The sequence below is a fragment of the Canis aureus genome, chromosome 27 (genome assembly GCF_053574225.1).
Source record: "Canis aureus isolate CA01 chromosome 27, VMU_Caureus_v.1.0, whole genome shotgun sequence".
NCBI classification, from domain to species: domain Eukaryota; kingdom Metazoa; phylum Chordata; class Mammalia; order Carnivora; family Canidae; genus Canis; species Canis aureus.
The window spans coordinates 4,545,432-4,567,968 of NC_135637.1; the positions used below are offsets into that span (position 1 = coordinate 4,545,432).

At 59.3% G+C, this 22,537-nt stretch overlaps 1 long non-coding RNA gene across 1 annotated transcript; it reads right to left on the reverse strand.

Moving 5' to 3' along the window:
• Window positions 1-19,222: 19,222 nt before the first annotated feature.
• LOC144299687 (uncharacterized) lies at window positions 19,223-22,537 on the reverse strand. The gene is made up of 3 exons (XR_013366350.1): window positions 22,368-22,537; window positions 20,421-20,510; window positions 19,223-19,806 (listed from the first exon to the last, which is right to left on the reverse strand). It is a non-coding gene; the product is annotated as an uncharacterized LOC144299687 (long non-coding RNA).

Consider the following 22,537-nt stretch of genomic DNA (forward strand, 5'->3'; position numbering starts at 1 on the left):
ATCATAGTTAATACTATATAATAAACTTGTGAGTTGGTTGGAAGAGAGTAAATGGTACATGGTCCCCCCCACAGTCAATGGGAACACTGGGCTATGTAAGCGAAAGCGAACCCTTCCAGCAAAGTGTTTCACCTCGCACGTGATTCTGACTCATTAAAACTGGAAAAGGAAGAGACGCGGAGGAACGTGGCGAGCAGGTCACTCAGGGAGGGCAGCCCGACCGCATGGCTGCAGCCACGGGATGCGACTGTCTCTGTTGCCGGGGGTGGACGATGAACGGGGTCTCCAGGGCGGCGCGAGTGCTCCTTGTGAGGCCATCATCAAGGACCCCCTCTAGTACACACCGGTGTCCCAGCACGCCCGCGGGATGTCGGGAAACCGTGGGCTCTGGGGGGCGACCTGTCCTTGTAGGTGCAGTGGTAACTATGTCCTGATGGCGGGGATGCTGACGACGGGGAGGCTGTGCCCGGGGAGGGAGGACGTGGGAACCTCCGTACCTTCCTTTCGACTTTGCCGTAGACCCAAAACTGATTTTTAAAAACTTAATTATTTTTAAATAACGACTCACTTTTCATTTAAATACGTGAAATGCCTCCAAACAGCCCTGTTATTAAAAGCTACACAAACACAACCACCGCCAAGGCTCTGACTCAGGCTCCCATCTGACGGCAAGGAGGAAGGCTGAAACATGTCAAAGGCCAGGCCAGCCCCCAGTGGTGACTGCCATGTGATCAGGAGTCTGAAGGAGACTGAACAGGACGCCTGGTCATGGGGGGGTCCCTCTGCCTCTATAAGTCACCTCCTGGAAACACTAACCAAATTCTCAACAGCAGCCTCTCCCCTCCCCAGGAGGGCCATGCGTGCAGGGCCCCCCGGCCTTCCTCTCCCTGGCTGTGTCTGAACGGGCACAGTCCCCCTGATGACACAAGCCTGGAGCCAGACTGGCCAAGGCCAGGGCGACCTTTCACAGGCTGTGCCAGGACTCTCTGCAGGGAGGTGGTCGGGGGCAAACCCCATGAGGAATTCAGGGGACAGAGGATGGGTGGATGAACCTCTGGAGACATGTGAAATCTGAGGTCCTGCCTCCATCCTGCCTGAGTCAGTCTCTGTTTCCACAAACTCCCCTCCCACCCACACGCCCCCCCCCCCGTGACCCCCGCAACGGCACTGTATTTGAGAGCCCTGCTTTGCAAGACAGATGTCCCAGGACCTCTAAGGAGCCTGAGGTCCTGATGGGAGGCTGGTGGCCCTGGGGGAAGGGAGGTGAGGGCTTCCAGCACCCCCTCACCCCCATCCCCATCAAGGTGGACCGCACCGGACTCTGAATCTGCAGGGTGAAAGGGTCATTACAGTCAGGGGCTGCACTGCCCCAGGAGGGAGGCACGCGGTCACTGACCCGACCTCGTCCCCAGGTGCCTGATGATCAGGGGACGGACAGGACGGCAGGACACGCCAGTGCCCTCTACCCTCCACCCTCCGCCCTCCGCCCTTCTGGGGAAGCAGCCCAGCCAGGCTGTGGGAGTTGGTGCCTGCGGGAGGTGGGGCCCAGGGCCAGGGGGAGACGCTGTCACAGGAGGACCCTGGCAGTTCTGCACCAGCTGACGGAAGACGGAGCCGGCTGCTCATCATGCTCCTCTTGAGCCCCCAGCCCCGCTGGGCTCCTGCCTTGCACACTGGCCTCCCACAGGCCCGGCTCACCCTGCAGCTCGGGACCCGCTACACCCCTGCTGGCCCCCGAGGCTCGGAGTACAAGCCTCCACGTAAGTGAACCTGCTCCGTGGAACCAACGTGACCCGTGGAGGTGTCTGTGCCACCATCCCCCGCGACCTCCTGCCTCCATCTCCTTCTCAGGGTCAGGGGATGGGCCTCCTTCCTCTAAAGACCCCCAGACACACACAGCTGGTGGTCCTGCTAGGGGCTCGGGTATCCAGGACCTGCCTCTGGAATCGGGGCCTCCAGAGCCTGAGAAATGCACCCTGCTTCCCTCCCTTGGCCTTTCAGAGAGAATCAGAAACATGACTTTCATTTTAGAAATTAATATTCAAAAAAAGAAATTAATATTCATTAAAAATCTAATAATATGGATTTATGATTGCATTAGAGGAGAAATTAAGGGAATAAATAATCTAAAGTCTAAAGACTGCAATGTCCTTAAGCAGAAATCTGTCCAGCTTGATTTTTATGCTTCCTAATGACTTATTTAAATAAAGATGCTCAGCCACCTGAGGTCTTCTCTACAAACCCCAAGTGTAGCGCCCCAGCCCCTCAACTGGGTGGGGGCTCTCACAGGTAGCACTGGGCAGGAGGCAGGTGGGACACAGTTCCCACCCCCCAGGAGAGTCGGTTCCTGAGGCATGAAGATCAGGTGACCCTCGAGGGCTCCCAGGCAGGCCCCCAAGGATGTTCTGGGGCCCTCACCTGAGAACCCTCCCCAGACCCCTTCTCCCCACCCCTGTGGGGCCTCTTCCAAGCTGGAGTGCTCCTGGCCTGGTCAACAGAGCTCACAGATCATCCCAGCCTCTAAGCTGCCCTGGGGTCACCGTGAGCAGCCGGGAGTGGGTGCTGGGATCACTTCCTGGAGGCATCTGGGGCTCCCTCCTTGCCTCGGCCTCCAGGTGGATGGGCTACCTCTGGGGAACAGGATTGACTCCCCGCAGGGCATGCAGGCTGGTCTGGGGGCCCCTCCTGAGACCTGGACTGGGTCCTGCCATCTCTGCGTCTGTCTACCTGCCAGCACAGGGAGCAGCGTCAGCTTCCTGAGCACCTGCCCTATGCACCTAAGCCCATTCTCTGCCCAGATACCTGCCCCCAGGTCTCTGTCCTGCCACAGGTGTGAGCCCGAGGGGGGGCTGCCCGAGGGACAGGGTTCCCTAGGCCTCCTCCCTCCCCTTCCCTGCATGTGATACAGGGATTAGGAGGCTGGGGTTGACCTGGGCTCTGGAATCAGAAACCAGCTGGATGCCATTCCTGCAGGCAGAGACATAGTCTGAGTGTGACAGCAGGGGACACATCAGCCTCACTCCCAGGAGACCTCGGGCCCCAGGCCTGCTCCCCATCAAATCGGGGCTCAGATCCCCGAGGGCAGCTCTCCTGGGGCCTCACCTGGGGGCGTGGTGTATGGAGGGAGCCTCTGCTTCTGGGAACCTCCCCTGGGGAATCTCACCTGGGGGTTCTCAGAGGCCTGAAATGTGGGAAGGGCCTGAACCCTCCTGGCTGCTCCTGAGAAGCAGGGAGGAACATCTGGGACTCCACAGGCCTCTCAGTGACCACTGATCCCAACTCACTCCCCATCTGTCAGGCTCGGTGTTGGGGTTCAGGGGCCCGGTCACTGCAGTGACTGGTGGGGCCAAAGACCCATCCTCAGGGCTCATGAGGAGCGCTCTTGCCTTGCTGCCTGGGCTCAGCGGCTCGGGCCCACGTGGCCTTGCCATCACAGGACAGTGGACAGGGGACAGTGCAGCTGAGGGCGGAGGGCCGGCACCTGGCCCAGGGCTCAGGTGAGAGGCGGGGCTGTTCCTTGCTCATGTGGGGCAGGAAATACTCATCCTCTCCCCCTCTGAGTCCCGGCTGAGGCCTTCCTGAAAGGCAGATGAAGCAGAGAGCAACCAGGAAAGCTCAAGAACACTCATGCAGACAGCCAGGTACACGGGGTGGCAGAGGAGTGACATGGGGGCCACGGCCTGGGAGAGGGCAGGGCTGTGGGCTCCGGGGACTGCGTGTGGCCTCAGGGAGGAAGAGCTGGTAAAAGCGTGGTGGTGGGAGGAGCCTGTCCAGTTGGCTTGGAGGGAGCTCCAGGCTCCTCCTCTGTGGCTGGTGGATCTCCTTGTGAGGACACTACCCAGGACCAAGGACCAGCAGGCTCCTTGGGGAGGATGTGTGTCCAGGCAGACGACAGGAGCGCAGAGACAGCCAATACCTGGGTCAGCTGCCTCTGCGTGCTGGCAGCTCCAGTGACCCGCGTCCCAAAGTAGCCAATGTCGTCGTCCTTCTGGGACCAAAGAGGTTTGTCTGAAAAGGGACCGAAGGCAGGACTGGGTCCTGGACCTGATAGCAGCAGAACACCTGCCCAGGGACAGTCCTCGGGAGCAGAGGACACCTGCTGACCAGCTGCTTTGCCCTGGGAGGAGAAGTGGGCTCCACGGAGGAACCTCCCTGCAGCACGGGCTGGATGTCAGCCCTATCAGGATGCTGCTCAGGAATCGGAGCCCCCTACGCCACAGGTCAGAGCCCAGCTGCAGATCGCAAGTCCAGTCCCGGATCCCCAGGGCCTCAAGGTGAAAGGAGAAAACTGGATCTTGACAGGCTTTCTAAGTCCTAGATCCACCTTCTCCTGATTTTGTTCATTCTGCTCAGTTAGAGGAGTCAGGAAGTCTCCTTTGTAGGCCAGTTTGCACTGGGTTTTCTGTCTCTTGCACTTGGAGGAGCCTAGAAGGATTTATTCCAAAGTTATCCAGGCGCTACGTCCATGTCGCCCTGTGTTTTCCCCACAGCACCCTGCCTGGGCCAGCTCCCAGTCCAGAGGAGAGCAGGGTGGGGCGAGCAGTCCTAGGATCTGCGACTTCAGCAGCACTGCCGGGTTGACCCCGTGTCCTCACAGGGAGCTGCCCAGCACTCGGCAGCTCTTGGAATCGGCCTGAGCTGAGCTCAGCTTGGGATCTGTGAGGACCTCAAACCATCTTTCTTCATGCACAAAAGGTAGAGAGGCAGGCCGGGCGGGTTCCCACTGAAACGGGCTGGGAATAAATCATGTATCTTCCTCTGCAGCAGAAGCATCCTACCTATGCAAGGAGCTCAGGCCAGAGGGAATGGAGCCGACAACACTGCTGCCCCTGCACAGAGGTGGGGGTGCGGTGGGAGACTGGGTCACAGGCTGACCAGCGGTGGAGAATTTTCCACAGCAAACTCACTCACTCTGCCAGAGGAACTGCCCGGAAGATTGGCCTAGGCTCTTCAAGCCTAGCTGACACACACTCCAGACTCCAGACTCCATCAGAGCAACCAATATTCCCTTCAGGACAGAGGTGTACACTTTCCCCAAGAATCAGGGCCACCTGTTCAGCTTTCACCCCGAAACCCAATTGATCTGCCTCTCGCTTTCCAGCTCCCCATAGTGCTTCTCCAGCAGGACACAGGGACCCAGTACTGCAGCTTTAGCAGGAGCAGAGCCAGGCTGAGCCTGTGTTCAAAGGGGTGGGTTTACCCGCTGTGCTAAGAGGGGACTGGTGCCCACGCCTGAGACCGTCTCACGTCTACACATCTAGACTGGTTAGCGATGAGTGGGATCACGGAATGAGGTGCCAGTGTCACGACACTCCCAAGAAGCTGTCCTTCTGAGGTCCTAGCGTGGGTGACAATTCTGTAGGAGGCGCTTGTGGTTTCCAATTGACATGGAAGCCCATGACACTTATGCCCCTTTCTTCTCTTTTGTAAAATAGTAACTGAATAACCACAAAGAGCTCAGCGCCCTGCTGGAAAGAGAGGCTCTATGATGCTCACCCAACCTTCTCCTAGGTCTGCGACTGCAGAAAAAGGAAAAGATGCTTTTCTCACCTAAGTACTCGGTAGAAGGTGATAAACCCAGGCAGGGATTATCCATCAGAGTAGTCTTCCCCTGTGGCATCTGCATTAGATTTTATTATCCACCCACCAGTCATTCCATACATGTTCTTGAGCACTTACTGTATACCAGGCTCTGGGCTAGGTACAATCTTTTTTTTTTTTTTTTTTTTTTTAAGATTTTCTTCATTCATTCATGTGTGTGTGAGAGAGACAGAGAGAGAGAGAGAAAGAGAGAGAGGCAGAGACACAGGCAGAAGGAGAAGCAGGCCCCATGCAGGGAGCCCGATGTGGGACTCGATCCCAGGACTCCAGGATCATGCCCTGGGCCAAAGGCAGGCGCTAAAACGCTGAGCCACCCAGGGACCCGTTAGGTACAGTCCTTGATCAGACTGTGTGGTCCAGGAGAGTGTCATGGAAATAGACTGAACAGTCAGAACTCCCAGTTTTTGGCCACAGAAACACAATTCCAAATGCCAGAGGTCAAGGGGTGGGTGTTGGTCAAGGATCAAGAAGGCTTCTGAGCTGGTTGTTCTGTGTGTGCCCCTCCTCTGCTGCTCTTCGTTCTTCCCCACCCTGGTGTGCCCAGGGAGGCCAGTCCCCACCATGCCTGAAAGCAGTCTGTCAGCTCCTGGTGGGCTTCAGCCAGTTGGGGGAGTTGGCAGGAGACTGGAGGGCAGGAGGAGAGGGGGGTTGGGGCATTTCTGCTTCCGTCCTCCTGGCCTGTGGCTCTGGCAGAGGCCGCAGTTCTCCTGCCCACAGGCCACTCCCCCAGGCTACAGCTCTCCCTGGCTCCGAGAAAACTTGCTTCCTCCCTTGTTTTTTTTTTTTTTTTTTTTTTTAAATTTATGGCTTACAATTTTATTTCTTTTTTCTTTTTTTTTTTTGTCCTCCAATTTATTTTATTTTATTTTATTTTTTTTAATTTATTTTTTTATTGGTGTTCAATTTACTAAAATACAGAATAACACCCAGTGCCCGTCACCCATTCACTCCCACCCCCCGTCCTCCTCCCCTTCTACCACCCCTAGTTCGTTTCCCAGAGTTAGCAGTCTTTACGTTCTGTCTCCCTTTCTGATATTTCCCACACATTTCTTCTCCCTTCCCTTATTTTCCCTTTCACTATTATTTATATTCCCCAAATGAATGAGAACATATAATGTTTGTCCTTCTCCGACTGACTTACTTCACTCAGCATAATACCCTCCAGTTCCATCCACGTTGAAGCAAATGGTGGGTATTTGTCATTTCTAATAGCTGAGTAATATTCCATTGTATACATAAACCACATCTTCTTTATCCATTCATCTTTCGTTGGACACCGAGGCTCCTTCCACAGTTTGGCTATCGTGGCCATTGCTGCTAGAAACATCGGGGTGCAGGTGTCCCGGCGTTTCACTGCATCTGTATCTTTGGGGTAAATCCCCAGCAGTGCAATTGCTGGGTCGTAGGGCAGGTCTATTTTTAACTGTTTGAGGAACCTCCACACAGTTTTCCAGAGTGGTTGCACCAGTTCACATTCCCACCAACAGTGTATGAGGGTTCCCTTTTCTCCACATCCTCTCCAACATTTGTTGTTTCCTGCCTTGTTAATTTTCCCCATTCTCACTGGTGTATTCAGACAAGCCCAGGGCAAAGACTCCCCGTTCTTGCGAGGCCCAGAGATGCTCTTCCTGTGGGTTCCCTTCACTTGCCTGCACCTCTGAGGATCATTTAGACTCTTCAGTCCTCCAGGTAGGGTGTGTCATCTGGTCCCACCTGGAGCCTACCTGAGTCAGGTGAGCCAGCACGCTGCAGGAAGCAGACAGGCATGAGCTTCTGGAGCAGCAGACACCAGACAACTGAACACCACTGTGTCCCCTTCACTCCCTGCTCTAACTTTATTCCCTCCCATGGTGGACCAGCATCTCCAGGAGGCAGGAAACATGGGAGTCTACGGACCCTATGCCTCATGTCATGGAGCCGTGACCACTGGAGAAACGTAGACTGTGTCTGTTCCACCTGGAAAATCTCAGGGAAGGACTCTGATTGGCTTGGCTTCTGTCCGGTGCCCATTATGGATAAACGAATGGTGGCCATGAAGGTTGGCTCATGTGTCCACGGTAAGATGTTCATAGGATGTGGCAGGGGCACGACTAGGATACAGTCACGTTTGTATCCTCAGTGCCTGGTACAGTGAGTGCCCATCAAATGCTTACTGCTTGATTGCACGAGTCCGTGAGTGACGGGGAGAAGCACCTACTGCCGAGAGCAGGCTGCTCACCCAGCTGGGCAGAGGCTCCCCTGATGGGGTGATGCCTGGACGGGATCTTACAGATGAGTAGTGGTTATCCGTGCAGAACAGTGGAGTGAGAAAAGGAGATGGAACAGAATCCTGAGAAAAGGAACAGAAGTGTGAACCCAGAGGAAAATGGAGGTAGTTTTGTTTTGCTGCAGAACGGACGGATTTTGTGGCAAAGAGAAAAAAAAAAAGATCACAAGGACGTAGAAGCTGCATGTAAAATGCACCGGAGAGCAAGAACTTTCTCCTTTGAAGAGAAAAAAGGGAGAAACGGAAGGATCACCATGCCCTCTGTCAAGGCCAATGTCTGGGTAATGGATCCCAGAGGGGCAGTGGGGCTCTGGCCTCATTTCCAAGGGGAAGATAAATGGGACCAGGTCAGGGCAGCACCTCCAGGGTGTTGAGGTTAAAAGCTGGAACTCCAGACCTTGCCTACCTGGGCATCAGTCCAGGCTCTGACACTTATTATAGGAGTGAGGCCTTGGGGTGGTCCTTGGGGCACAGAGAAGCAGACAGTGGCCACGGGATGCCATGAGGCTGAGTGTGCCCCACTCCAGCATCAACGGATTCCACAGATGGGGCTTTGAGGTCAGGTAGTTCTGCTTCCCCAGGTCCCCCAGCCACGCTGGAGCCTCTCCCTGGGAAGGGGAGCTTCCTTCCATGAGACTCGGATGCCTCAATGCAAGGTCCCTGAGGGTCTGGCCTGGACAAGGGTCAGGGAGTGACCCGCAGGCCATACAGAGCCCTGAAGCTCCTTCAACTGGACACATGGCAGCTGTGCCATGCTGGGCGGGAGTAGTGGCCACAGGAAGCAGGAGGAAAGCTGACCCAGGAGAGAAGGCTGTTCACGCCGCCAACAGCAAGGGTGTGACCCTTCCTGAATATGCTCCTGGGAGCACCTGCATTCCCGGCCCAGGTCCAGGTCTGTGCGCCTCCTCACAGAGATGGTACGGCAAGCCCCAGCACTCCTTGTGCAGAGACAAAGAGCTCTCTCATCACACCATTCCTGTCCAACACTGGCTCGGTGCCCGGGAACCCTCGGTCTGAAGGGGAGTCTGGTGGGAAAGTCTGTGCTGTGCGAGGACGCTCCGGAGCAAGTGCGTTCTATGGTAACTCGATGACGTACCACCCGGCCAGAGGCAACGTGCCCCTACGTCCGCTCAGCCAGAGCCTCTGTGCTCTCTGTCAGGAATGGCTGCGGAACCACCGGGTCACCGTGTGACTCGCTCTTGGAGCTGGCATGTCTGTGCCGGCAGCAGCTGACGCAGAACGCGCCCGTGGGCTACAGAGCCTCGGAGAGATGCCTGCTTAGAGCCTTCTCATGCTCTCCTGACCGCAGACAGATGGAGGAACCACCACTGGAGCGGATCTGCCCCCATGAGTGGTCCCTGAGATCCTCCCTGGAGGTCAGCCCCCGGGTGACTCACCTGGCCTGGGAGGTGCCTCCATCCCGGGCCCCAACAGCTATGGGCTCCGTGTTCCCTGGGGATCACTGAGTGCTCCGCAGAGTTAATGCAGGACTCACCTGCCGCTGCCGCTTCTCCGGTATCATCTCACCTTCCTGGAGCAAAGGTCAGACTTCCCTGGCTCTACGGCTCCACCGTCCCTTCTGTTTAAACCGGAGAGAGATGCACTAGGCAGGGCATTCCTGAGGCTGCAGCTAGAGGGGGCGGGAGGCGTCGGCGGAGCCGGCCTGGGGAGCCCCGCGGGAATCTGCGGACCGGGTCAGGCGCAGGGGGCGCCCGGTCTCGGCCAGGACGGTGCCGGAGCCTGAGCTGCCGTCCAGGCTGCGCCCAGGGAAGCAGGGCAGGAAGGCCGAGGCGCGGCCGGGGGTTGGGAGCAAAGGCCGCAGGCTGTGTGTCCTCCTCCGCATCGCGCCGGGCCCGGGCCTGGGCGGGGTGTCTGGGGCGCGCACCCGGGTTCTGCGGAGGACGCCCCGGAGGCCGCGGGCACCCAGCGCTCTCCCGGGGTCTCCCCAGGGCTCGTCAGGACAGGAGCGCGAGGCCGACCTGCGAGCCCGGAAGCCCCGTGGCCTGCCGCGATTGGGCCAGGCGGGGTCACGTGGCGCCGTCGCACCCAATCAGAGGGACGGTCCGGTGGGCCCTTCCCCCCGGAGGCCGTGATTGGCTCAGGCCCTGCCGCGGGGCGCGGGGCGCGGGGCGCGGGGCGCGGGGCGCGGGGCCGGCCCGGTCTGACGAGGGGGCGTCGCGCTCCGGGGCCTGCGAGGAGCCGCGGTCAGGTCAGGGGACGGGAGGACGCGCAGCTGCTGTCTCGTCGCCGCGCAGGGGTGAGGCGACAGACACCGGCGGCGGCTGTTTGGGGAGCCGCGCCCGCGAGGTCAGAGACTGGAGAGGGACGTCCTGAGGCCATCGCTGGGCCCTGGATCCAGCCGCGCCTGAGTGCGCCGGGCAGGAGCGCCTCGTGGTGGGGCCTGTCCCTTGGAGCCCGAGGACCCGCCGCACCGTGGGTGGACAGTCGGGGTCGTGCTCCTTCCAGCGGGGGCCAGAGCTCCCCCTGCGGGGCCTCAGCGTTCTGGTCCGTGGGGACCGAGGGGCGCCGCCCGCGACCTCCCGCCCTCTGCGGCCGCCTCGGCCTCTGCTGCCTCTACGGGCTCCCGGATCCCGCGGGCGCCGCCCCCGCAGCCTCCAGTCTCCCGGCCTCTGTGACCGCCCTGTCCGCAGCCCCCGGCCCGTCTAGGCTCCCTGGCCTCCCTGGCCTGTGCTGGCCAGTGCCTCCGTGGCGTCCACCCTCCCCGGGCTCCCCGGCCTCCGCGGCCTCCGCGGCCTTCCTGCGGCCCCGGGAATCCCGGACGCGACGACCGCACGGGGCCGAGCGTGTCCGCAGCAGACGTGAGGTCCACGCGGCGGGAGCGCCGGGGCCGCGGACACTGCGCAGGCGCAGCGTCATGGGCGGGCCGTGGATCAGGAAATCGTGCAAGCGCTGCGGCCAGCTCACCTGGGGGCAGGTGGGCCTTCTCACCTCCTGTCCGCGCGCTGCCCGCAGGAGCAGCCCCTGGAGCCCAGCAGCCAGCAGGCAGGCTGAATGTGGAGCCCGGCCCCTGGGGCGGGAGGGCTCAGCACCCATCGATCCTTACTCTTCTGGAGGCCCGGCCGGGACCCCTGCTGCCCCCGGTGTGGTCGGGGCCCTGCAGCCCGACGGGCCCGGAGCCTGTTGGGATGCAGGATCCCCGGCCCCAGCCCAGGCCGAGGAGTCGGCTTCCGCCGTGGCGCCAGCCCCGGCCCGCTGCCCTCTGAGCCACAGCGCAGGGCAGCCGCCTTCTGCAGTGGCGCGCCCGGAGGGGCGGGATGCGCCCGCCCGGCCCGGCTGCAGGGACCAGGGACACAGTTGGCTGAGAGCCTCGGGCCCCACAGTCCACGCAGGGGAGCTTAGACAGGATGCAAGCGACTTGTCTCTCACGCAAGCCGAGCGGGAGAAGTGTAGTCCAGGCTGGCTCTTCAGTTCAGGGGCGTAAGGGGAGGACGCTGCTCTATCCCGCCTCTAGGAATGTCTCAATATCGGATTCCTCCTGGCGTTCAGGGGCTGCGTGAGCTCCAGTGCCCACATCTACATTCCAGCTGCCCGGGACAGGCAGGTCGCCGTCCTGTGTGCCCCTCCCCCCCGCCCCCGACATTCTGCAGCCCTCCCCCCCCCAGCTTGGGGAGCAGCCTCACGCGAAGCCCCGGCAGCCCGGCCTGCATCCTGGGAGGAGCGCTGGGAGGGCTTGGTCATCCTCCCGGCAGGGCCAGGCAGGGACCTTCTGGGGGCCCCGTGCGCCCCGCCCCCGCAGGCGGAGAGGCCACCCAGGGTCCATGGAGAGGACTCACCAGGGAGAGAAGACAGGTGGGCCACTGAGGCGCAGTCTCCCAAAACCCGGGAGATCCGTAACACCAGGAGAACAGAGGGACAGAGCCGTTTGCAATGTGACAAACACGGCTTGTTAACCTAATAGAGGCAGAGGAGGCTGCAGAATATCCAATTATGAGAGCAGGCCACGCAGCATGCAGGGTCAGGCCGCTCTCTCATTTATCGGGACAGACTCCATTAGGCCCGTTAATCTTCTTGATTAACTGTCCTGAAAGGATGCCGGTGGGGAGGGGTAGTCCCCCATGAGCCGGGGAGACAGGAAGGCAGCAGGTGGCGGCCCGCCGGGCCTGGCCCTCACAGCCCCTCCACCCCCAGCCCCAAGGCCATGAGGCTGCTTCACTCTGCTCTCAGCAAGGAGTGGTCTGTGACTGGGGGCTCATCTTTGGTTTTCTCTTCATTCTCCCTGAAACGTTTTTGATGACTGGCCAGTTCCTGTCGATGCATCATGGATGGTTTTCTCTGGCACTACGTTCTCAATTTTTTTCCTGCCTCTCTGATTCCTTACAGCCCCCATTGTTGTCTCTCTCCTCGGGACCCGTCAATGCAGATGTTCCCCCAAGACTCAATTACTTGCCACCTTTTCTTTGTCAGTTCTCCCGTGGGATCCCACTTAACCCCATGGTTCAAGTATCGTGTGAATAACTCCCATCTCTGGTCCTCCAGCCCCAATTTCTCCAGAACGCCATCTACACTGAAGTTGCCATGTGACATCCCTGATAGGCTCAGGCCACAGCCAGTCATCTGACCACCCAGTACCAGCTCCTGCCATCTTATTCTAGGCAGCCCCATCCTCCCAGAACCCAGGTCCCAAATCTCGGGATCTTCTTTGATCCTTGAAAACGGCCGTGGGACCCACATCCAATCGAAGACCAAAGTGCAGGAGTCTCTTGGGTCGAACCAAGGATCAACAGAATAGGTGGCACTGACCACATTTGGTGGCACCAGGAGAGCTAGAACTATGTTGCTTGAGTCTCAACTGGCTGAGAAGCAGAGCTGTCTCCAGCCACTGAGTACTTTTCTCTCACAAGAGACAGCCGGGTAATCCTCTCCAAAGGCCCTCCTTGGGATTCAAATACCTTAAACAAATCCCTTACCTTATTATTACCAAATACCTTATTCCAAATCCGAAGAATGTGGTTGACGGGGCCATGCATCAATGGTTGTAGATGATCAACGCCAACACCAAGGCACACGAGAGTTGCGCACACGGCAAACAGGTATCGGGGGTGAAATGCGTCATGCATGCTCTAGAGGTGACCGCCACAAAGACAAATATGGAGCATCTTGGCAGTAAATCACGTCCCTCTTACCTGGCAGATGGCTGAGATAAAGCAGGTGCCACCGGGCTACATCAGTTTTGCTGGAGCATCTCCTGTAGCTAAGAAGTAACCAGAGTGTAGAGCTTGGCAGACCAAGCCGACTGTCAGGCTGCACATCCAGACACGGCCCCTCCCTCGGCCGGCAGGAGTCCACCTGTGTGCAGGCTGTTGGTGCTGGGAGGTGGGGGATACATCTCCTCAACCACCAGTTTCAAAGGCGGTGACCACCCCCACCACGAAAAAATAAACTGCTCCGGATGCACGCAGAGGGCAGAGCCATGTCCAACAGTGGAGCCCACGTCCCACAAGCAAGAGCTTTACTGGCCTCCGTAGAGAATAATGTTTATTTCTGCATTCGAACGGTCAATTCCTCATGGAGAGTCCATGTTGAAGTTTCCAAGTCAAAGGGCAAGCACCTCATCCACCACGGAGAGAGACCCTGACCCTGTGCCAGCCTCGCGGGGAGCAGAGGTGCAGCAGTGGAGGGAGGGAGGCTGCTTCCCGGGGGCCGTGATGGGAGCTGACGGGCACAGGGTATGGGATGAGCTCACGGCTGCTCTGGGCAGTGAGATCCGGCTGTGGGGGTGAGGGGCGGGGGCTCAGACAGGGGAGCCAGGCCTCCTGCTGGGGGCGGGGGCTGGGGACACTGGGTGGCCCTGAGCTAGGCTGTGGTGAGGGAGGGACAGGGTCCTCCTTGGCCAGGCCACCTCGGGTGGGGGGAGGCCAGCTCACAGGGCCGTGCTGCCTCCTCACACCAGGGAAGAAGAACGGATGCGCTCCCTGACCCGGAAGGCCCTTCTGCCCCCATGGGCTGCCCTCGAAGGTGTCCGGAGGCCAAGAAAGCCTAAGAGGGCCATAGCCACTTACTTGTCAGATCAGTTCACGGTGTTTGGAATGGATTACAGAATAATTGTCTTATCGATATGCTGGTGGCATATTTACTGCTTTTGCTCTCAGATCAGAAGAGACACAGTGTGACTAAAGTAACTTTAATTATGTTAGGGCTTGGGAAATTGAAAAGTTGCTAGCGTTTTAAATATTTTAAATTCTGTAACATGGAAATGACCATCCATGACCAAATCTCAGCCCAGTGGGACCAGTGCCCCCAGTGCCCCAGTCTGTCCTCACAACTCAGGCCCCTTCTCTGCCCGCACCCAGCTCCTGGGCAAAGGTCCCCTGTGCATTCCCGTCCCTCAGCTGCAGCCTGGGCTTCCCACATCCCACATACCTCCCCCCACCCCCGCCCCATTCTGGAAGGTCTCATCTCAGCTATCATGCCCACGAGCGTCCCTGTCCTGAATGTTCACAACAGCCTCCGGGTGCCCTGTGAGGACCCACCTCCCCTCTTCTTGGCCCTGTGGTTTGGGGGTGCTGAGTGCACCCCAGAGCCAGGATGGACCGTGGGACTCAGGCGCTGGTGAACTGGTCACTTGCATTCTGCGTGACTGGTGCAGGGGTAGGCCCGGGACCCGATGCGAGCCGCCAGCCTCCAGGCTCGGACCTCTGTCTAAACAGGTGGGAGGGAGGGTGTTCCCGTGACACCAGGAGGCAGGTCCATGTGAGCATGAAGCCGACAGGGCACACAGGGATGCAGGATGCAGGAGGAGCCGGGCCCCCTGGCCTAAGCAATTCTAGACTCCCTCCTGGACCCTGGGACTACCTGTGTGCATCAGTCCCCCCTTTTCTTCAGCTAGTTTGTGTTGGCTCTTCTGTCACCTGCAGTCAGTGGAGCCCTCATGATAGGAGGTCAGGGACCCTCGGGTGGAGCCCCTCCCCAGGAGGACCAGCCCCGGGGCACCTCAGGGAGTTCTTCCCTGATTGTGGAGAGGGTTGAGGGTGAGTGGGTGTGTGTGTTTCCCTACACTCCCCGGCCCACCCAGGCCTAGGGCTGTCTCACCCACGGAGGCCACAGCACCGGGGACTCGTCTGCCCAGTGGTGCCTTCTGGCTGGCTGGGAATCTGCAGGAGGCTGGGGGGGTGTTGTCAGTGGGGCTGGGTGTCGGGGTTGAGGGGGATCTCTGCAGAGGCTCCGGCACAGCCTGTCGGTCCCGCGGGCAGCTCTCCGGGGCCCTGACCTGAGCCTGGCAAGGCAGGAGGCAGCAAGGGGAAGGAGGTGAGAGCCCGGATTTCCTGCTGCTGCTACAGCTGGATTCAGGGCTGCGCTGTGACCAGGACCCTCTCTTCCCTCTGGACGAGTCAGGAGGTCATTTGAAAAATCAGAACCACCTTGTCTTCCTATTTGCAAACAGAGGATTCTAAGCACTGTCTCCTCCGGTCTGGGGGTGGGGAGGTCTGGGGAGGGGGAGGGGATGTCTACCCAAAGTAAGTGTTCAGGAGGCTGGCTCAGCTGGCGTGGCAGAGAAGCCCCACTCGGCCAGCACCCACGGGAGAGCGCTGTGGATTGTAGCTCCCTGACTCTGGGCGGGCAGCTGTGACCAGAGGTCGGGACCTAGGATCACGGAGCCCGAAAGCACAAGGGGAATCACAGTGATGCGGTCTTTAGCAATCCTTAGCAACTGGTGTTTGTGGTGAGGAGGGTGGTTATGCTCCTGGAACAGACTGAGCTGACAGGCGCCAGGTGAACCCTTTGGCCCCTAACACAAGGGTCAGATTCAACCCACTGTTGTTTTCCGGTTGTCAGGGATCAGGATACAGGGGTCCCTGAGGGCTACCCTCCCCTCACGAGGTTCCTGGTGCTCCCAGGGGCTGGGCTCCCTTCATTCCTGGGGTTCCCCATCCAGGGGCCACAGGGTGCCACCGTCCACCGCTGGTTCCTGTGACCTCCGGGAAGTCTGAGCCATGGCACCGAGAACTGCAGGTCCGCACGCCACACACCCTCCTGCTGAGGGAGGAAGCAGGAGGTTCAGGCGCATCCCCGGGGATGATGCAAGCACAGGTGGGAACTGGGGATGAGCAGGTGCGGGGAAACGCAGAATTGTCCTCCCAGGAGACTGAGTCCAGGAGGAATCCGTGGTGGGACCCGAGAACGCGCCACCTGCTCTGTGTCCCTGCCCACCCCCTCGCCCCGCAGCCCCAGACCCTGTGCCCACCCTGCTGACCACAGCCAGGAATGCAGTGGGCTAACCGCAGACCTCCTTCCTCACCCCAGCTCCCTTCCTAGTGACCAGGTCATCTCTGGTTAGCACTCTGCCTTCCGCCCCAAGGCCTGGGCCACAGCCCGACCCCACCTGCACGCGGACCCCAGCACGTTGGCCTGGGCGTCCGTCACTGTAGCTGGAAGCCCCCGGGTCCCAGGAGCTTATTTTTCAGCTCGGGATCCATGCTCCTGCTCTCCACGGCTGAGGATACTTCCAGAAAGACGGGACTGAGATGCCTCCTGCCAGCCAGGGGAAGTCCAGTTCACACTGGCCACGCCCTAAGCCCAGCTGCACAGGTGAGGCCAGAGGAGGAGTAACAACCACAGGGAGTGCAACGTGCCCTTGGCCCCCCAGCCCAGACCCCAAGTCCGCGGACCACACCGACTTCAGAGGATAGTGAAGGATGATGAAGTGCTGTGAAGACGTGAATGCGAGCGTCCATGAGTGATAAGGGACAGAGGCTTCCTGTCATCTCCTGGCCTCTCTACCGGGACCCAGAAGGAGGGGGCGGCAGTGGGGAAGCTGCTGGCGGTGCTGGCTGCTGCAGTTCAGCAGCGTGCCCCCTTCACCTGAACATCCTGCCCCCTTTCCCCTCTGCCCTGCACTCCCCGCTGGGCTCCGTGTGTTTTCCTCGGGCGAGAACGCCCGGCCCTGTAGCACGGTCCTTTCTGCAGGGACAGAGGCGAGGTGGCGGGATGGGCCTCAGTCCCGCCTCAGGGTGCAGTCCAGGGGAGCTGGCGGCCGTGAGCCCCCAAACCCCGTATGCTTCAGGAACATTCCACACAGAATGGGGTCTGCTAACCCCCGTCCCATGGACGATCCGAAGGGCCCGGGTGAGGCTGTGCAAGGTGGGATGACAGGTCATCGGCTACCTGCCCACCGGCTTCCGTCCACACCAGACGTGAGGAAATCGCTGGCAGGCCGGCTCACAGGTCCCACGGCAGCTCCAGATGGAAACGGAGGCGCCTCGCCTCGGGAGGATGGGATATTCATTAATGTGCCATTTCCATCTGACCCGCTGCTTTCAGCTCCATGGTGTTCTCCGCGTATGTGCCCTCGCCGAGGCTACTTTGAAGACCCGGTTCTCGGTTGTGGTTTCAGTGCAGGGAGGTGGGGAGCAGGCGCCGGCGGCCCCCCGGGTCCCGAGGAGGGAGCTGCATCGCAGCCAGTTGGCGGCGGCCCCGGCCTGTGGGGAGCTGAGGGCGCGGCAGGCCGGGGCATCCCGCAGAGAAGCGGGTGACTGGGCATCTGGCTGACGGGGAGCGCAGAGGAGGGCGGCCACGAAGCCAGAGCAGAAACGTAACCAGCCCTGAGGAGGGGTCTGTGGGGAGGTGCAGAGGCCCGCGGGCCGGGCCGACCGAGGGCGCAGGGCACCAGGAGTGCAGGTCACATGGTCGCACACGCCGTGACAGGCTGTCGTCATCTGCAGGTGGACGCCCGTGATTTCAAGATCCTCTTTCAACCATGACGAATGTTTCAGAACGAGGTTTGAATCATAGGTTCACTGAGGCGCTGGACGGGGACCCTGGGACCTGCAGTTAAACTGAGACGCCGGAAGACTCGGGGAAGAGAAACAACACACGCAGGGAAGAGAAGCGACAGGACCGCCGTCGTGGTCCCGCGCTGCCCGGAAGCAGCTGCACGCGGCCGGGCCCCAGAGACCCTGCACCTCGGGGCAGCGATTGGCGGGAGCCGGCTGTCCCCGGCCATGGAAAGCCACCTTCTCTGCTGGCACAGGAGGACGGAGGAGCACCACACACACCACACCATAAAGCACGAGGGAACCTGCTGATTTCGGGCCAAGCGGGCTCCGGAGCAGGGCAGAGAGCAGGGCCGAGCCGGCCGGGACAGAATGACGGGCAGTGTCTTCTCCAGGACACGTCCACGCTCTTCCACGGCCGTGCCTCCCCCAGGGGAAGACTCACACGGCCCCACTTAGAGCAGAGGCTTCCCTGCTGCCCCTCGGAGGTCGGGAACCCAGCAGGCGGGACGTCACCACCGGTGTGATGCCCCGGAGCACACGCCCGAGTCTCTGCACTCAGCAGACATTCCAGAACACTCTGCACGCTGACGGCAGAGTGCCCATCATTCTGGGCACACACAGACGGCGCCAAGTCAGGCTGTATCTGGGCCACAGGAAACCCAAGTTGATACTGACACGGTGCATTCTGAGATGTCATGGAATTAAACTAGAAGTCAGTACCCGGAGAATCCCCAAATACCTGGACACTGCACCACCCGGTTCTAACCACCGGGAGTCACACAGCAGGTATCAGGAAATGCTACGTAAATGGTAAAGTATATACGCGTAGTTAACATGTGTTTCTCACGAGCACATGGGACGGGATGCTGCCTGGACGCCCCCAGTTGTGGACGGTTCTCTGGGTGAGGCTACTAGCTCCTTACCTCGCACCACGGCCTTAGAAAGGCCTCCTTATGGGCGACGGAGGCAGGAACAGCTGGCGAGGGGGCTGCACTCAGGAGCCGACCCAGCCCTGGGTCCTGCTCTGGACCACGGGGTGCTGGGCCCATCCTGAGCAGAGAGCAAAGATGCTGCGTCTGGGCTGTCTGGGGACCCCCTCCGCAGGGGGAGTCCGGTCAGGTCTAGGCCAAGCCAACTGTGCTTATCCCTGGCTGGGACACGACTTTGATTCGGACCGCTCTGTGACCGTCTCCCAGTACAAGGTGTGATAATGACCACGCGCGTGCCGGGGCTGCTCGGAGGCTGGCCTCACACAACCTGGTGGGAGGCTTAGGGCGACATGGATCCCTGGGATCTGGGGACAGCCCCGGGGGGGCCCACTGGACGGGTCAGGCAGTTGCAGGGCACAGTCCTCACTACGTAGGGCATGGATGTCCCCACGGGGTGGCCTCACTCATTGCCTCTGTGACCCCTCACTGAGCAGCCCACGGCCCCCAGCACAACCACCCAAGGTCTGCATCCCCGGCCACCTTACAGCGCCCTCCAGCCCCCAGATGAGGAAGCTGAGGCCCAGAGGGGTCCGGTGACCCTGGTCCACGCCCCAGGTGCCTCTGTGCCTCCATTCCTCTCCTGACACCCGCAGGACCAGAGCAGGGCAGGACGCCTGCTCTGAGGAGGCAGTGTTTCCGGGAAATGCACAGATAGCCTGAGTGGCCCTTCTGCAAGCTGCACAGCCACCTGGGCTCCCAAAGAGGGGTGACTGCACCCAGAGTGGTGTGCTTCCCTCATTGTCCTGCAGACCCCTACCCGGAGGAGGATCCAACGGTCCTCTGGGAACCTCTGCTGGGGCTGGCAGGCCCGCAGGCAGGTGCGTGGGTACCTGGGGCTGAAACGCACCCTGGGCACCCACCCGCACCCCTAGGCTCTGACGGGTGGAGGGAAGAGATGCCGGGACATGTGCCTGGCAAGAACATTCTGCTTTTTAGCTAGTGCTTCCCCTTCTGGGCGTGTCCAGGATCCAAGAGACTGGGCAGACAATGGTCTGTCCAGCATCTTGTTTCAAGGAGCTCGCAGACAAGCTTCCTGTAAATGCTTCATGTCCAGAACAGCTGGGCCGCACAGAGAAGAGGCCGGTTCCTCCCAGTTTAGCGACTCGCCAGAACAGTCATCTCATCCCAAGGGGGTCTGGAAGCTTCACTCCCTCTGTCTTCTGGAAGGCTCTGGAGGACGACTTCCCTTTGTGTTTTCAGGCAGTGGTTCCTCAGCCTGGGGGTGAGGAGGGGGGACTTCTTAAGGACACCGAGTAAAGCCCTTCTCACTTTCTTGTAAGGAGAATAATCTCCTCGGATCTTGGAAACGCATCTGGGCCCCCAGCACCATCCCATGTCCTCCCCGACTCAGTATGGGGGTCTGGACCACACGGACCCCCACCCGTCCTCCCCACGTGTGGGAATTCTGCAGCACACCTGCCAGGAGTGCAGTGAACCCCATGCACTTGACTCAAGCCTCGGCTGGAATCGACTGACTAGTGATTGTGTACTGGACCCTGTGGTGACACCGTGCCCCCCACCCCCACCCCAGGAGTGGGCGCCAGGGTCACAAAACTGGTCTCCACGAGTGAGCAGATCTGTGTGTCTGGGAAGAGCTGAGCTGGAGGTGCTTCTCAAGCCTTCCGGTCCTCACTGCCCAGGTCCTGCACATACCAGCCTCACAGACCTCCAGCCTCGGGAACCAGGCATCACACTGAACCTGGACATTCAGACCCCGACACGATGCCCCGTGGCCGTCACTGCAGGCAGAGGCTTAGTCTGCACACACATGCTCATTGCCTCCAGCTGGCTATCCTGGTAGATGATATTGTCTAAGACGGAGAGGAGGACCTGCACAGATCGGAGCAGGAAATCGCCTTGACTCGGATCCAATTTCTGTTCAGTCACTCGTTCCTGTGTCCTGCGGCGTCACCTGAACACCTGAGAATCACAGGCATGTGTGCTAAGAGCTGGGGTCACAGAGCAAGCGTGAGTTCAGATGCGTTTCTCCCAGGGCTGGTCTGACTGAACGGGTACCACACACACACACACACACCGTGAGGACAGTGAGCGGAGTGGACCAGGTGTGGCCTGCAGGCTCGGGAGATGGGGACCTGCCCCGAGGAGGCACCCGTAGAAAGGCAGGGGCCCGCAGGTGATCTGGAATGTGAAGGATGATGGGCATTTGCTGGTGTGGCTGGATCTGCACACAGTCCACTTTCTTCTGGTAACTGGCCCTGCATTTTCCTTGGAGAGCCATCTCCTGAATCGTTCTATGTGGTCAGAGGGCTGGTTCCTCTGCTCAGCTAACATGGCTCTGCGACCCAAGCCCAGCTAACTGCATCATCAGATTCCCCTGCCAGAGTCTGACCTAGTGGGGGACGGAGAGCACTGGGTGGAGCAGTGAGACTCAGCCCTCGATTTTTCACTCAAATGATTGAGAAAGAAGAGTGCTGAGCTTTCTAGAAGATGCACATATTAGTGACACTGTGGTCCAGGAAGCTACCTTGATAGCGCACGGGGAGAGCCTAAGCACAAATGCAGGAATCAGATTTGTGAGATGGAAAGGAAGACAAAATCTTGAGAGTGTCACGTGAGCCCCTGGATCGAGCCATGCCTGAAGCCATCGCCCTAGATGTTTTTGTTATATGAGGCAGTAAATTCTAGTTTTTGCAACAGCTGCTTTGCGTTGTGTTTCCGCCACTTGAGACTGAGTTAAGACAAAAATAAATCTGCCTTATAGTTTTCAATGCCACGTCAGGGCCTGTTTGGGAATTGGGAGTTGGAAGAAACTCTCATACTAATAATGAAGTGAAAATAATGAAAAACTTGCTCTGGATCAGCATTTCCCAGAGCTCTCAGTCATTCTGTAAAAAGGGGCCCTACGTTCAAACACAGCCTTGGGAGCTCTGGGCTGACCATGGGGAACCTCGTTCTCTGTTTTCCCGAGGACACTGGTTCACTTAGAGGCTTTTGGAGCTCCTCTGTTTATGAATCTCCAACAGGGAGGGAGAGACACAGCACTTCCCACCCCAGCTGTCCTGGGAGTTTGTTTTGGAGGGCATGCATTGGAAACAGCGTCCTCCACCTGCACACACACACACACACACACACGCACATGCACACACACACACACGTGAATCCTGAAGTAAATCCCTTCTGACTCCAAGTCTGTTTCTGAAAACAACCCACTCTGGCTGCTGGGAAAGTGGCGCGTCCTCGGGGCCTCTGTCCAATCGGCACCCAAGCGCAGCACCTCTCTGTCTCCTCCCCTGCAGGGAGGGGCTCTGGAGTCCCAGCAGAGGGTCCTGAGCTGACATCCATCCGCAGCCACGTACACTGTGCAGAGCCTGGATCCCGGTGCAGAGCTGGTGCCTGAGCAGGTGCAATGAGGGCGGCCCACAAGGTTCCTCTCCATGAGGACACTGGCATCCCTGACCCCGGTCCTGGGAGAACAGAACCCCGGGCTCCATCGAGTGGACACTCCAGGATCCTATGCACATATACAGCCCAGCTACGGGTTCTGGAAATGCTGTGAATGACCCTGGGAGGGCTGAGACCTCCGTCTCCAGAGCAAAGCAGAAGAGGGAGGATTAGCCAGCATACATTCTTGATGAGTATTGATGCCGGGCATTCACTGATCTAATGAGCCCGATTGCCTCTCTGGAGACGAACCGTGGGGAGACTTGCAGACATCTGGGCTTGGGGGCCAGTTGGAGAGGGACAGGGCCACACGCCCTTTGCAGCTGCTTATCAGTCAGGGGACGCAGCCCTCCCCCCCAGGTCAGCCTGTCTTACCTGCACCGTTTCCTAGAATCCATTCCCCCTGATTGCTCTGTCTAGAACGCCGTCTGCTCTTTGTGGTAGGGACAGTTTCTCACCTGTCCTACCTTGAGCAAAACCTTGGAATTGCAATGAAGGGGAAATGAGGAGCAGAGCCTCCTGGCAAGATGCTAAGATGTCTGGAG